At 42.5% G+C, this 15168-nt stretch overlaps 1 protein-coding gene and 1 pseudogene across 5 annotated transcripts in view; both read left to right on the plus strand.

Moving 5' to 3' along the window:
• Window positions 1-15168, plus strand: part of mast4 (microtubule associated serine/threonine kinase family member 4) — a 215220-nt gene that overhangs the window by 102022 nt on the left and 98030 nt on the right. The window lies entirely within an intron of this gene.
• Window positions 9857-15168, plus strand: part of LOC135518469 (endonuclease domain-containing 1 protein-like) — a 40036-nt pseudogene continuing 34724 nt past the window's right edge.

Genomic DNA, 15168 nt, shown 5'->3' on the forward strand with positions numbered 1-15168 from the left:
TGGAATTTAGCTCCGACTACATTGTTTCACCCATGGCCAATACTTCTAAAATGTAAATGATGAAATGCTTACCTTGTACCGAAGTTTGTCCTCGTAGTTGCGTGCCTTTCTTTGTTTGCTGAAATCTATACTTCAACAAGATGACATCTCAGATGCGCATATGCCAATTGAATCTCATCAAGGAAATTGTATTTGATTATTGATTATCTGGAGTGGAGTATAGTCAGCTATTGATTAGGCTACTGTGTGCCTCCGCTGGAAAAATTGATACCCTAACCAATTGCATTACTACTAAGACCAGCTTTTGGAAAATATCAGAGCACTGGCTTTATCAAGTCGAAATTCCCAAAGAGTATGCGTTTGACACTAGAGCTGGCTTTAACGCCAGCTGAAAATAGAGCCCCATGTATATCACTAGTTGGCTGTACCTGGGCCAAAACTTGGGTATTTCTCAGCCTATACTGTAGCTTGGCCTCAATCTTCTTTTAAAATAATAAGCCGACATGTTTTCGTGATACAACATGCATTGTGATTCTATTTGTATCGCCACCCAAGTATCGCAATATAATCATATAAGGTCCCTGGCAATCCCCAGCCCTAGTCAATAGCAGAATTGACTCTTATAGAAACAACCCAGTCTGTGAGCCCGTGCTTCACACTACTATGGCTGATGCATGTCAGCACTTCAAAGGGACTCTGTATCATCTGGGGAAGTGACGGAGGGGGACATGGCTGTCGCCCTGAGTGTTCCCGATAAATGTTCTCCCGATGCCCTTGTTTTCTCTCCTCTTCGCTTTTCACACGAATAATGTCGGAGATAGGTCACTCTGTCCTCTTCAAATCAAACTTTATTTGCCACATGTGCCGAATACAATGTGTAGACTTTACCGTGAAATGCTTACTTACAAGCTGTTAACCAACAGAGCAGTTCAAGGAGAAGAAAATATTACCAAGTAGTCTAAAATAAAAAGTAATAATAAAAAGTAACACAATAAGAATTACAATACGAGGCTATATACAGGGGGCACTGGTACCGAGTCAGTGTGCAGGGGTACAGGCTAGTTGGTAACCTGAACATGTAGGTGGGGGCCAAGTGACTATGCATAAGTAACAAATGAACAGCGAGAAGCAGCAGTGTACAAGAGATGGGGGGGGGGGCTGTTAATGTACATTTTCCGGTGATGATTTTTATGAATTGTTCCGCAGTCTAATGACTCGGGGTAGAAGCTGTTGAGCAGCCTTTTGGTCCTAGACTTGATGCTCTGGTATTGCTTGTCGTGCGGTAGCAGAAAAAACAAACTCTTCACTGTCTCTTGATGTGTGGCCTGGCGAGCTGCCCTGAATTAGCCTTTTGTTCCTGGGGTAGGTTCCTCTGGTTTTGCATATTCAACTGGGTCATTGAGCCCGATTCCTCGTTTTGATGTATTATACTTTCTGGTTCACCATTTGTTGCTAGGTAGTTAACGTTAGCTATCGCTAGTTGTCTGTACATGTGCCATAACTTCACTATTTATCCTCCTGTAGCTTGGCCACAATCTTCTTTTTAAATGGTAAAGCAGCATGTTTTCAGCACTGAGAACTTGTTTTTATTATGGCTCTCTCTTGTCCCTCTGCAGCAGACATCTCATGAGCAGTATGTTTGGAACATCGAATCACAATAACATTGCAGTATCGAATCGTGATAAATATAGACTCGCAATGCATATCGTATCAGCACCTAAGTATCGCGATAATATTGTATTGTGATGTCTCTGGTCAAACCCAGCCCTAGTCAATAGTTTCTATATGAGTATATTCTGGTCTGTGAGCCTGTGCTGCTTGCTACTCTGGCTGAGTCTTGTCAAGACTTCAAAGGGAGTCTGTATCATCTGGAGAAGTGACCGAGTAGGAGGGGGACATGGCTGTCTCCCAGATTGTTCCCCTTCAATTTTCTCTCTCTTCGCTCTTTCCTTATTTTCTCTCCTCTCGGCACACTAATGCTGTCAGAGATGCAGGTCACACGGTCCTCTTCACTGTATCTTGTTGTCGCCTGCCGAGCTGCACTGAATCAGCCTTTTGTTCCTGGAGTAGGTTCCTCTGGTTTCACATATTCAGCAGGGTCATTGAGCCCGATCCCTCCTTTTGTTGTACTAACCATTCTGGTTCATTAATGTTTCCAGAATCCCTAGTCTTCTCCCCTCTTTCACCAATTTATTTGGGATGGGAAGGACAGGACAAAGGGGAAAGGAGTTCATCCTTTCTGAGAAACATGTTTATTTGATTGATAGGCCTCATTTATAAACGTTCTGTACGTACATAATATTCTCCCAACATTTTCCTGCTAAAGTTGGCATTGATAAAACAGTTCCTTACCGCCATGCAATATTCAGACCATACGTATGCACACGTTGATGACACGCCCAAGCATACATAAAGGAAACATCGCTTCATAGCAAGATGCAGCCATATGACGTTAGTAAGAAGAGCGAAAATCTGTGTTTTTTTAAGAATCCAAAATTGTAAATAAGAATGTGTTTTTAACGGACTTGCCTAGTTTAAATAAAGGTTAAATAAAATAATAATAATTAGACACGAGAATACATTCCCTATCCATTTCATTTTCATAACCATTGCAGAGTAAATTCCTCACCTTTTCTGTCCATTATTTCGGTCCCAAAGTAGCCATACAAATGACCATGCACGTCACTCATTTAATTGGGCCTAGTAAATGGATAAGCTATGTATTTTTAGTTTTTCTGTACAAGATCTCATTGGCAGCCCAGTTTATAACAGTCTAATTTAACAGAGTAACAGGCAGTTATTTTATATTGAAGAATGTACTGTGCATTCGGAAAGTATTCAGACCCCTTGACTTTTCCATATTTTGTTACGTTACAGCCTATTTTAAGATATATTGAATTGTTTTCCCCCCTCATCAATCTACACACAATACTCCATAATGACAAAGCAGAAACAGGTTTTTAGAAATGTTTGAACGTTTATTTAAAAAAAAGCAAACGGAACACATTTACATAAGTATTCAGACCTTTTACTCAGTACTTTGTTGAAACACCTTTGGCAAAGATTACAGCCTCGATTCTTTTAGGGTATGACGCTAAAAGCTTGGCACACCTGTTTCTCCCATTCTTCTAAGCAGATGCTCTCAAGCTCTGTCAGGTTGGATGGGGAGCATCGCTATTTTCAGGTCTCTTTAGAGATGTTCGATCGTGTTCAAGTCCGGGCTCTCGCTGGGCCACTCAAGGGATTTCAGACATTTTACTGAGTTTTTGCTTCGGTCTGGCCACTCTACCATTAAGGCCTGATTGGTGGAGTGCTGCGGAGATTGTTGTCCTTCTGTGGAAGGTTCTCCCATCTACAAAGAGCAACTCTGGCACTCGGTCAGAGTGACCATGGGGTTCTTGGTCACTTCCCTGACCAAGGCCCTTCTCCCCCGATTGCTCAGTTTGGCCGGGCGGCCAGCTCTAAGAAGAGTCTTGGTGGTTCCAAACTTCTTCCATTTAAGGATGGAGGCCACTGTGTTCTTGGGGACCTTCAAATGCTGCAGACATTTTTTGGTACCCATCCTCAGATCTGTTCCTTAACACAATCCTGTCTCGGAACTCTACGGACAATTCCTTCAACCTCATTACTTGGTTTTTGCTCTGATGTGCACTGTCAACTGTGGGACCTTGTATAGACAGGTGTGTGCCTTTCCAAATCATGTCCAATCAATTGAATTTACCACCGGTGGACTCCAATCAAGTTGCTACTTATGTAAATCAGGTATTTCTGTTTTTAATTGTTATATTAATTAGCAATCACTGTTTTTGCTTTGTAATTATGGGTATTGTGTGTAGATTGAGGAAATGTTTTCATTTAATCCATTTTAGGATAAGGCTGTATAGGAACAAAATGTGGAAAAAGTCAAGGGGTCTGAATACGCCAGACATACTTTCAGTCGTCAATATACAGACAGTATGAAAGACAAAGGCCTTGACAGCCAAGGGGTCATCCATGAGTAGCACAACGCCCCCTCACATCACCTCTGACCAACTTGTGCTGCTAACTACACTTACATTTCTGTTGAGAGGAGCAGAAGCCTAGTTCAAGTGAATCAATTTCACAAAGATTGCAGCATTTGTGCAATACAGTATTATTGTTGTAATATTCCTAGTTGAAACTAGAAAACCTCTTAATTGAGAATAAATAGGAAAGTGAGGCTCTCCAAAATCATCACATCATTGATGCTATTTTATTCTATCTGCATTTTGCTTTTCCTATCAAAAATGTTGGCATGTTTGTTTATTTGAAATTTGACTCTGTAATTTACATTTCCTTTCCTTGAATGGGTATCATAAGTATGCCCTGTGTTTACTGTTTTTAGTGTCACATTGTGAGTAACCAATGGGAAGGTCTTCACTGACAAGTATGGTGAACACCTCAGACATGAGCATGCTTGTTAGATTTCTCAAGTTTGTTTAACCTGTCAGCAGGACATTGTCACTTTGTACATTTATTTTACAGTATTGTCCTGTTAAGTAGACATGACGTTGCTTAACTCAGAAATAAAATCTTGCCTATTTGGTCAGATACTTGCTCTGTCCATGAGAGATTACCCTTTAAGTAACAAAAGACAAATCAGTCGCTACATTAGCTTGCCAATGCTAACCAGTCAATGAGCAAATGATATAACGACTCGCTAGGCTAACCAGCAAGGGCAGGCTGGATATCCATCAGCAAATCCATTTTAAGTACAAATCCTTTGAAGTCAAGTGTCTGGTGTGAGTCATCTCCTATGTGTAATATTAGCCATCAGGACAATAATGTTTCAGTGATTCCAGAGAACATAGTGAACTTTAATCAGGATTAATGAATTAGGAGAGATTAGTCTACTCGGCTAATTGCTGTGCTGCACAGAATGTATAATTTTCTCTAAAATATTTGCAGCCCATTACTGTAAATCAAGGGCAAGAGAATTAGCACGTTAGGTCACCACCTATAGGTGGTGCTGTTATGAGCGGTTTCACTTAAAGAAACATGAAACTTTGTATGTGGAGACTTAAATTTGTATGTAGTTGACTTTCCTAATGCTGAACACATTTGCCTCAAGGACCCATAAGGTCTGTCAGGATAGACTTTCCTCCTTGGAAATGTGGAAATTCTTTGAAAAACCTATTTTATTTGTCCACTTAAATCCTTTGTAAATCCACTCCACAAAGTCATGTCAACATTTCTTAGGTTCAGCAAAGACATTACTGTGTTTGGCATTGATATCAAAAAAAAAAAAAAAAAACTATTAACAATTTACCTTTTTGACTCTAACGCTAATGCTTAAAATAATCATTAAAAGAATGTATTCTCATGGACTAAAAGTCAGATTTATAAAAAATTTGATCTTTGGACTCTTAGTCCATGAAGAGTTCGGAAAAAGAACGTTGATGCTTTCAAAGATGCCACACTATACCAGTAGGAGCACATATGATAAAATATGCTTCAAATTCTTATTCTCTGGCTTCCCGAGTAATGTAGTGGTCTACGGCAGTGCAAGATGTCACTACAGACCCGGGTAAGATCCCGGGCTGTATCACAACCAGCCGGAATTGGGAGTCCCATAGGGCGGTGCACAATTGGCCCAGCGTCGTTAGGGGAGGGTTTGGCTGGGGGGGAGCTTTACTTGGCTCATCGCACTCTAGCGACTCCTGGTGGCGGGCCGGGCGCCTTCAGGCTGACCCTGGTCGTCAGGTGAACGGTGTTTCCTCCTACACATTGGTTCGGCTGGCTTCCAGGTTAAGGTTAAGTGGGCGGGTGTTAAGAAGTGCGGTTTGGCAGGTCATGTTTCGGAGGATGCGTGACTCGACCGTCACCTCCAAACCCCGTTGGGGAGTTGCAGCGATGAGACAAGATTGAGATTGGGGAGAAAAGGGGGTAAAATACATAAAAATGTAGTCACATGGTACATGTCTTAGCTTTTCTCAAACTATGTTAACTTCTTGCGTCGAGCAATCCCGGATCCGGGATTCTATTTATAGCCTCAAGCTCATTAGCATAACGCAACGTTAACTATTCATGAAAATCGCAAAATAAATGAAATAAATATATTTGCTCTCAAGCTTAGACTTTTGTTAACAACACTGTCATCTCAGATTTTCAAAATATGCTTTTCAACCATAGCTAAACAAGCATTTGTGTAAGAGTGTTGATAGCTAGCATAGCTATAAGCCTAGAATTCAGCCAGCAACATTTTCACTAAAACAAGAAAATCATTCAAATAAAATCATTTACCTTTGAAGAACTTCAGATGTTTTCAATGAGGAGGCTCTCAGTTAGATAGCAAATGTTCAGTTTTTCAAAAAAATATTATTTGTGTATAACAAATCGCTCCGTTTTGTTCACGTTTGGCTTTGAAAAAAACCTGTATCCAGTTATAGCCTCAAGCTCATTAGCATAACGTAACGTTAACTATTCATGAAAATCGCAAATGAAATGAAATGAATGTGCCAGCTCTCAAGCTTAGCCTTTTCTTAACAACACTGTCATCTCACATTTTCAAAATATGCTTTTGAACCATAGCAAAACAAGCATTTGTGATAGCTAGCGTAGCGTTTAGCGTAGCATTTAGCGGGCAACATTTGCACAAAAACCAGAAAAGGATTCAAATAAAATCATTTACCTTTGAAGAACTTCGGATGTTTTCAATGAGGAGACTCAGTTACATAGCAAATGTTCAGTTTTTCCTGAAAGATTCTTTGTGTAGAAGAAATCGCTCCGTTTTGTACATCACGTTTGGGTACCAAAAAAAACGAAAATTCAGTCATCAAAACGGCGAACTGTTTTCCAAATTAACTCCATAATATCGACTGAAACACGACAAACGCTGTTTAGAATCAATCAATCAAATGTGTTTTTCACATATCTCTTCATTGATATATCGTTCATGGTAGTCTCCTTTCTCCGGTGAATCGCTTGGAAAAAGACGTGCAGTTGAAGATGACGCACCAATTTCAACGGAGGACACCGGGCGGACACCTGGCAAATGTAGTCTCTTATGGTCAATCTTCCAATGATATGCCTACAAATACGTCACAATGCTGCAGACACCTTGGGGAAACGATAGATCGGGCAGGCTCATTCCTTGCGCATTCACAGCCATATAAGGAGACAATGAAAAACAGAGCCTCAAAAATCCTACTCATTTTCGGGTTGAAGTTTCATCTTGGTTTTGCCTGTAGCATCTGTTCTGGGGCACTCACAGACAATATCTTTGCAGTTCTGGAAACGTCAGTGTTTTCTTTCCAAAGCTATCAATTATATGCATAGTCAAGCATCTTTTTGTGACAAAATATTGCGCTTAAAACGGGCACGTCTTTTTATCCAAAAATGAAATAGCGCCCCCATAGATGTAACAGGTTAAGAGACTGGTCAAAAGATGGTGAAGTTATTGACAAATAAAACATATTTTGTGTACATTTAACCACTGTAAATCCACTCCACAGGGGCCTATTAACGTGCTTTTGTAGACATCCCTAATATTAACCACACTGAATGAATATCTCAATATCTCAAAAACAACCCAGCTATTAACAACCCGTTCTTTGCATATGTAACGCTAACTTCGGACTAGTCTGCACAGCTCCATCTAATAACAACTAATGTACCGGTAAAAGTGTTTGCCTTTGAAATCACCCTCACTTATCTGGAGCCCAGAAGCAGAGCTAAACCATAATTAGAGTAGGGATGTGCCTGTCACATGGCTCTACTGGGACACAGAAAGGGGGGCTGAGAGTCCTGCACTGCTACCTGACGTTAGCATCATTGCTTCACAATTTAGGAGCGTGTTGTATCACAGGTCCCGACAAGGAACCCTGGGTTTTTACAGACCATGTGACCTTGTTATCAAGTGAGCCTGAGTTTTTACAGACCATCTGACCTTGTTATCATCAAGGGACCCTGAGTTTTTAGACCATATGACCTTATCATCAAGGGACCCTGAGTTTTTACAGACCGTGTGACCCTGTTATCATCAAGGGACTCTGGGTTTTTACAGACCGTGTGACCCTGTTATCATCAAGGGACTCTGGGTTTTTACAGACCGTGTGACCCTGTTATCATCAAGGGACTCTGGGTTTTTACAGACCGTGTGACCCTGTTATCATCAAGGGACTCTGGGTTTTTACAGACCGTGTGACCCTGTTATCATCAAGGGACTCTGGGTTTTTACAGACCGTGTGACCCTGTTATCATCAAGGGACCCTGGGTTTTTACAGACCGTGTGACCCTGTTATCATCAAGGGACTCTGGGTTTTTGTGACCCTGTTATCATCAAGGGACTCTGGGTTTTTACAGACCGTGTGACCCTGTTATCATCAAGGGACTCTGGGTTTTTACAGACCGTGTGACCCTGTTATCATCAAGGGACCCTGAGTTTTTACAGACCGTGTGACCCTGTTATCATCAAGGGACTCTGGGTTTTTACAGACCGTGTGACCCTGTTATCATCAAGGGACCCTGAGTTTTTACAGACCGTGTGACCCTGTTATCATCAAGGGACTCTGGGTTTTTACAGACCGTGTGACCCTGTTATCATCAAGGGACTCTGGGTTTTTACAGACCGTGTGACCCTGTTATCATCAAGGGACTCTGGGTTTTTACAGACCGTGTGACCCTGTTATCATCAAGGGACTCTGGGTTTTTACAGACCGTGTGACCCTGTTATCATCAAGGGACTCTGGGTTTTTACAGACCGTGTGACCCTGTTATCATCAAGGGACTCTGGGTTTTTACAGACCGTGTGACCTTGTTTTTACAGACCCTGTGACTTTTTCTTGGCCAGGTCATATGATTGTACGATAGAATCATAGCAAGTCTCCGTGCAATGCAGACAGAAGACCATCTACAGCTAGATAGAGCCAGGATTTCTTCCTTGTCAGGTAACGTGGTTTCAGGAAAGACTCCTTGGTTGAACTTTGGCCACTGTTTTGGAGAACTGCATTAGTGAGTAATCAATGCCTGTGTCCTGTAATTGGTTCCCATCCTTTTTCTTTGACTGGGTGTCAATGAGTGTTAGTGTTTCCCCCCAGGGAGAGGTATCGCACCAGGCTCCTCAGGTGGAGGCACACTGTGTAACAGGAACCTGACTGAGATCACTGACGCCATGCTATCTCCTGTTGATCGTGTGGCTGCATGCCTCTCCTCTTACCCAGCTGCCTGCCCAGCCCCCCTTTTAACACACACATGCAGGCTGATCTCAGCCAAATTCAACAGCTAACTGTCAAGAATGTGTGCTTAAGACCGGCCAGCCCATGGGACGTTCTGGAGGTGAGCCAGATTGTGAAAGCTGTGAATGCACCGCAATGTCTGCTGATGATGCAGCGCCACACTAACCCCTCCCCCTGCCTGGGACGCGGAGTGGTAGATGCCGCCTGTTACATGATATGGAGCATGTTGAGCTGGTAGAGAGGGAGCAGGTTGAGTGAGTGTATGGGATACAGATATACACAGACAGGAAAAGCAAAAGTATGCTGTTATAAGGTGTCCCTGTCGTAGAGGCTTATAACCACCTGATGTTAAAGTGTTGGCAATCCCTGGAGTACTTTTTCTTTTTTGGTTTTGGGGCAGCAGTTAAAGGACGCTGCAGTGTCTGCTCTGCCAGTGTGTGTGTATGCCGCAGCTGGCTTCAGATGTGCCCGTACAGCAGAGTAAGTTTGCAGCCTTGGAGGAGGAGGGTGTCTGTTTGAGTAAGGGTGCTTGTCGCTGGGACTGTTGTAGGGGATGGGTCGCCCCCCACCCCCATGTCACTGACACCCGGCGCTTCTCTTCACCGTGTCTTCTGAGACCCTACATCCCGCTTCCTGGAGGAGGCTGGCATGACTTTGGCACAATGTCGGACTCCAGTCTCTGGACGGTGCTCTCCAACTTTACCATGCCACACTTTCTCAGCGGGGCCATGCTCAGACGATCCAAAAGGTAACCTTAATGACAAACAGTATGTTTTGTTCAGTGAGTGTAGGTTTGGTTCTTCTGTCATATGTAGGCTACTTGGGACTCAGCAGCCAGAGTGTTTTGAAGAATTCAGAGTTTGGTAGAGAACCAAGCCTGTTCTTCCTTCTACCTTTTTGAATTGGACAGACCAGGGAAGGACTGTGAACCAGGGAAGGCGAATGTGTTGCCTTGTTGGGGTCATCTGAGATGCTTTGTGATGACGTTAACGCAGCACCGTAAGTTGGGTGTTGCTGCTTCCCTATTGTGTATGATTGAGCCTTGTGGCGCTGTAACGCTGGGGGAATGTTTGATTCCTATCAAGGCAGTATCTTGTGGGCCATGCATTCTATAGAGGATGTTTACCAACACAGTATGATTACCACGTTTCCTTAAACTGGAATAAAGGAGTGTCGACTCTTAGGAATATTATTTGAGATTATCACAGATTCTCTATCTGGTACCTCATTAGAACATAAGCCAAATATATAATTGTTTTCTTCCCATGAATACTGTAGGTGTGTCTTTAAGATTGTCTTTGGAGTTTAAGTTTCATGCAATCTTTCATAGTACTGTGACATATCACTGTAGCACTGCATCGTCCAGAGGATTGTAAGTTATATAGCGCTCTTCCTCACATCCCAGTTCTTTGTGTAAACTAGTGCATTTGGTCCAGTCCCTCTGAAACTCATAATATTTATAATCCACGGCATGACCTATTTTATATTAAAGAACAGCTTAATATGAAATGGATGTCCTCACTGCTCTGTATTTTCAGGACATGCTGTACTATGCCATGTAATCTATTCCTTTCATCTGCAAATCACCAGGGGTCTTCTTCTGTATAAGAACATTGATTGGGAGTAACTGAAACAAATTAAGAGAGGCTGTAGTTGATTGTAGCCTAAATGGGCAGGGTCAAAGCTCACCAATAGATGGTTTGCTGGTTAGTGCTTTGAGTGAATAAGCATGCATATATCTGATAACTGATTTGATTATGTGGAGAACAGATGGGAGGGCTGTTGTCCCATGTAAACAGTGGTGGAAAAAGTACCCCATTTTCTTGAGTCAGAGTAAAGACACCTTAATAGAGAATGACTCAAGTAAAAGTCGCCCAGTAAAATACTACGCGAGTCAAAGTCTAAAAATATGTTTTTTAAGATTCATATTTCCTATGTGTGCCATATTTCTCATGCCATTTGTCAGATATTTGGTTTTAAATATACTAACAGTAAGTATTTTGGGCTCCCAAGTGGCGCAGCAGTCTAAGGCACTACATCTCAGTGCAAGAGGTGTCACTACAGTCCCTGGCTCGAATCCAGGCTGAATCACATCCGGCTGTGATTTGGAGTCCCATAGGGCGGCGCACAATTGGCCTAGCATTGTCTCTGTTTTGTTATATTTCTATCTGTGATGCCACTTGAACCATTCAGCCACCTGAAGAAGTGCCTGATGTTTGGTATTTGTGTTGTGACATTATCCAGTCTTTCTAATACAACAATATGATGACCCTTTTTCAAGTAGAAAAGGACATGCAGGCTAAAAGGACATGCAGGCTAAAAGGACATGCAGGCTAAAAGGACATGCAGGCTAAAAGGACATGCAGGCTAAAAGGACATGCAGGCTAAAAGGACATGCAATATGTGAATATATTTTTTACGTATTACGTTTTAACAATTTCAACAGAATAATTTCTGTGAAAGCAGTAATCCCCAATGACCAAAATATGACTCATAGTGCATTAGTGTCAGATACTTTAGCTGGGGAGGAAGAGCACATAATCTCTACCCCCCTCCCCCCCTCTCTTTCTGTGTTTCTTTCTTGCTCTTTCTGTGTGCCTGTCTGTTGGATATTGGGGTGACGTCAGCTCACCTGACATCTCTTGACAAGGAAGAAAAGCTCAAAGATGTAAAAAAACAAGAGGAATCATGACTTGTTGCTGTCATGGGTCAAGATAAGAGAGACTTTTGATTTGCTCAGATTGGAAAGCAGTGTTGTAAATTATTGGCTATTTTAATGCCTTGCTGAACTAGAAGCTAGTAAACAAGCCATAATCTAAGACATTTTTACTTGATTTACAACATGAAAAGTATTGTACTGTAATGTTTCATTTGCCAGGAAATTAATGTAATAGAATGCACAAACAGCAGAGATTTTATATTTCCACACAATTTGTCTCTCAACAGGGTTTCCTTTGTTGCCTCGATCAAACAAGACCGAACCTTTATTTTAGCTAGGCAAGTCAGTTAAGAACAAATTATTGTTTACACTGACGGCCTACCGAAAGGCCTCCTGTGGGGACGGGGGCTGGGATTAAAAATAAAACAAATAAAATACAAATATAGGACAGAACACACAAGAGACAACACTACATAAAGAGAGACCTAAGATGACAAGATAGCAAGGCAGCAACACATGACAACAATGGTAGCGACACAACATGGTTGCGTCACAAAACATGGTACAAACATTATTGGGCACAGACAACCGCACAAAGGGCAAGAACATCAACCTGGCTTGAATCCATTTACCTTTTTTACACAACAGAGGACATGCGGTGGTTTGTTTGATTAAAAACGCTCTATTCCACTGCCAGACAGACTGATTGCTTGCTAGCTATGTGCTGATTTCACATGGTGCACAATAATGGCTGTGAATGAGGCGGAGAGGTTTTGCATATCACTGAGACTGGCAAACCTTGCTAGGCACAGCACACAAGCAGGACTGGCCTACTTTCTCTGTATAGTCTTTGCCCTTGGCTCCTTGATTCCCAGTATAAAGCGTCATTAGACAATCACGTTTTGCTCCCCCCCCCCCCTCTTAATCTGTCATGAGTTGTATACTGTACCACAGGATAAATATCACTGATGAAGGCTGTCCTGCTAAAATGTGTTGTTTTTTAGAGAAGGTTTTTCTGTCAACGTCCGTTTGTACACCGAGAGTGACACTCTCTCATACAGCCTAACCTGTACTGTGGTGGCAGTTTACACTGAACAATAAACTAACTAATGTTGTTGTTGCCTGGCCCTGTAAGTATAAGGCAAGGTGGAAGTGATTTCGCCCTCTGCCTCTCCAGTTAAACGGCCTGTTGTGATGGCTTTTTGGGTGTAACATGTCTCTATGAGAATGGGGACATGGTGAGGGAGTAGATTTGAGCAGAAGCGTAATGACAATACTACGTTTGTATTACTATTCTTGTGTGGACCGACCCTTGACATTCGACCTGTCTGTTTGGGAAGGAAGGAAGTCAGTTGTACAACTGAATGCATTCAACTGAAAAGTGTCTTTCGCATTTAACCCAACCCCTCTGAATCAGAGCGGTGCGTGGGGCTGCATTAATCAACATCCACGTCTTCGGCACCCGGGGAACAGTGGGTTAACTGCCTTGCAGAAGACACATTTTTACTTTGTCAGCTCGGGGATTCGATCCAGCAACCTTTCGGTTACTGGCACAGCACTCTAACCACTAGGCTACCTTTCTGTGTGCGTGTACCTGTCGGTCTAGAGAAGGGCCGTTGAGTGAGGAAGTGAGTGTGACTCAGTGTGTTCACTGGGCAGAAGTGTGGCACTCTCCTGGTCTAATCCTGCACTGACGGGGCATAAATAGCCTGGGTTAAACTCTCCTGGTCTAATCCTGCACTGACGGGGCATAAATAGCCTGGGTTAAACTCTCCTGGTCTAATCCTGCACTGACGGGGCATAAATAGCCTGGGTTAAACTCTCCTGGTCTAATCCTGCACTGACGGGGCATAAATAGCCTGGGTTAAACTCTCCTGGTCTAATCCTGCACTGACGGGGCATAAATAGCCTGGGTTAAACTCTCCTGGTCTAATCCTGCACTGACGGGGCATAAATAGCCTGGGTTAAACTCTCCTGGTCTAATCCTGCACTGACGGGGCATAAATAGCCTGGGTTAAACTCTCCTGGTCTAATCCTGCACTGACGGGGCATAAATAGCCTAAACTCTCCTGGTCTAATCCTGCACTGACGGGGCATAAATAGCCTGGGTTAAACTCTCCTGGTCTAATCCTGCACTGACGGGGCATAAATAGCCTGGGTTAAACTCTCCTGGTCTAATCCTGCACTGACGGGGCATAAATAGCCTGGGTTAAACTCTCCTGGTCTAATCCTGCACTGTAAATAGCCTAAACTCCTGGTCTAATCCTGCACTGACGGGGCATAAATAGCCTGGGTTAAACTCTCCTGGTCTAATCCTGCACTGACGGGGCATAAATAGCCTGGGTTAAACTCTCCTGGTCTAATCCTGCACTGACGGGGCATAAATAGCCTGGGTTAAACTCTCCTGGTCTAATCCTGCACTGACGGGGCATAAATAGCCTGGGTTAAACTCTCCTGGTCTAATCCTGCACTGACGGGGCACAAATAGCCTGGGTTAAACCTTATCCTCTTTGACTCACCACCTGGATAGTGGATATTATTCAGCTGACTATCATGAATGTTTCGGCTCCCCTGATTGACGTTTCACAATGTCCCTGTCCACCAGCTTGAACATCTGTTATCTGAAGCAGTTTATAGTCGTTTGGCACACAGGTAGGTGCCCCCAGAGCAAACCTGATTTACCTCCTGACGGACCAGGAGTTTCCATTGCTTACACACGTGGAGAGAATACCTTTGAGTTTGAGATAGGGGTAACACCAACTAGAAATACAGTGCACTTGGAAACTATTCGGACTGCTTCACTTTTTCCAAATTGTGTAATGTTACAGCCTTATTCTGAAATTGATTACATTTATTGATATTTATTTTTTTATTTTAAAACCAGTTTTTGCTTTGTCATTGAGATATTCTGTGTAGTTTGAGGGACATTTTTTTTACAGCAATTTTAGAATAAGGCTATAACGTAACAAAATGTGTAAAGTGGTCTGAATACTTTCAGAATGTACTGTGTGTGGCATCATACTGTATATTAATCTTAAACCCCTCCATAGTTAATGTATCTACCTAATGCTCTTCCACGGAAGTCTGAACAACTATATTGTGTTATGTGGTTATAATGCATTGTAAGACTTGTCAAAAATATGCTGACTTAATGGCAACTGTTTGACTAGCTCAAATCATAGTTTGTGAGGAATCCCTTTTTTCATAATTCCTATTCATTTCACATTTGAAGACATCTGTACAAGACGGACCCTTTTTCCTTATTGTCATGATTAACCCTAATAGATGAATTGGCTTGTTTGTTAGAAGACATCC

This window comes from Oncorhynchus masou, chromosome 28, assembly GCF_036934945.1.
Source record: "Oncorhynchus masou masou isolate Uvic2021 chromosome 28, UVic_Omas_1.1, whole genome shotgun sequence".
In the NCBI taxonomy this organism is placed as follows: Eukaryota; Metazoa; Chordata; class Actinopteri; order Salmoniformes; family Salmonidae; genus Oncorhynchus; species Oncorhynchus masou.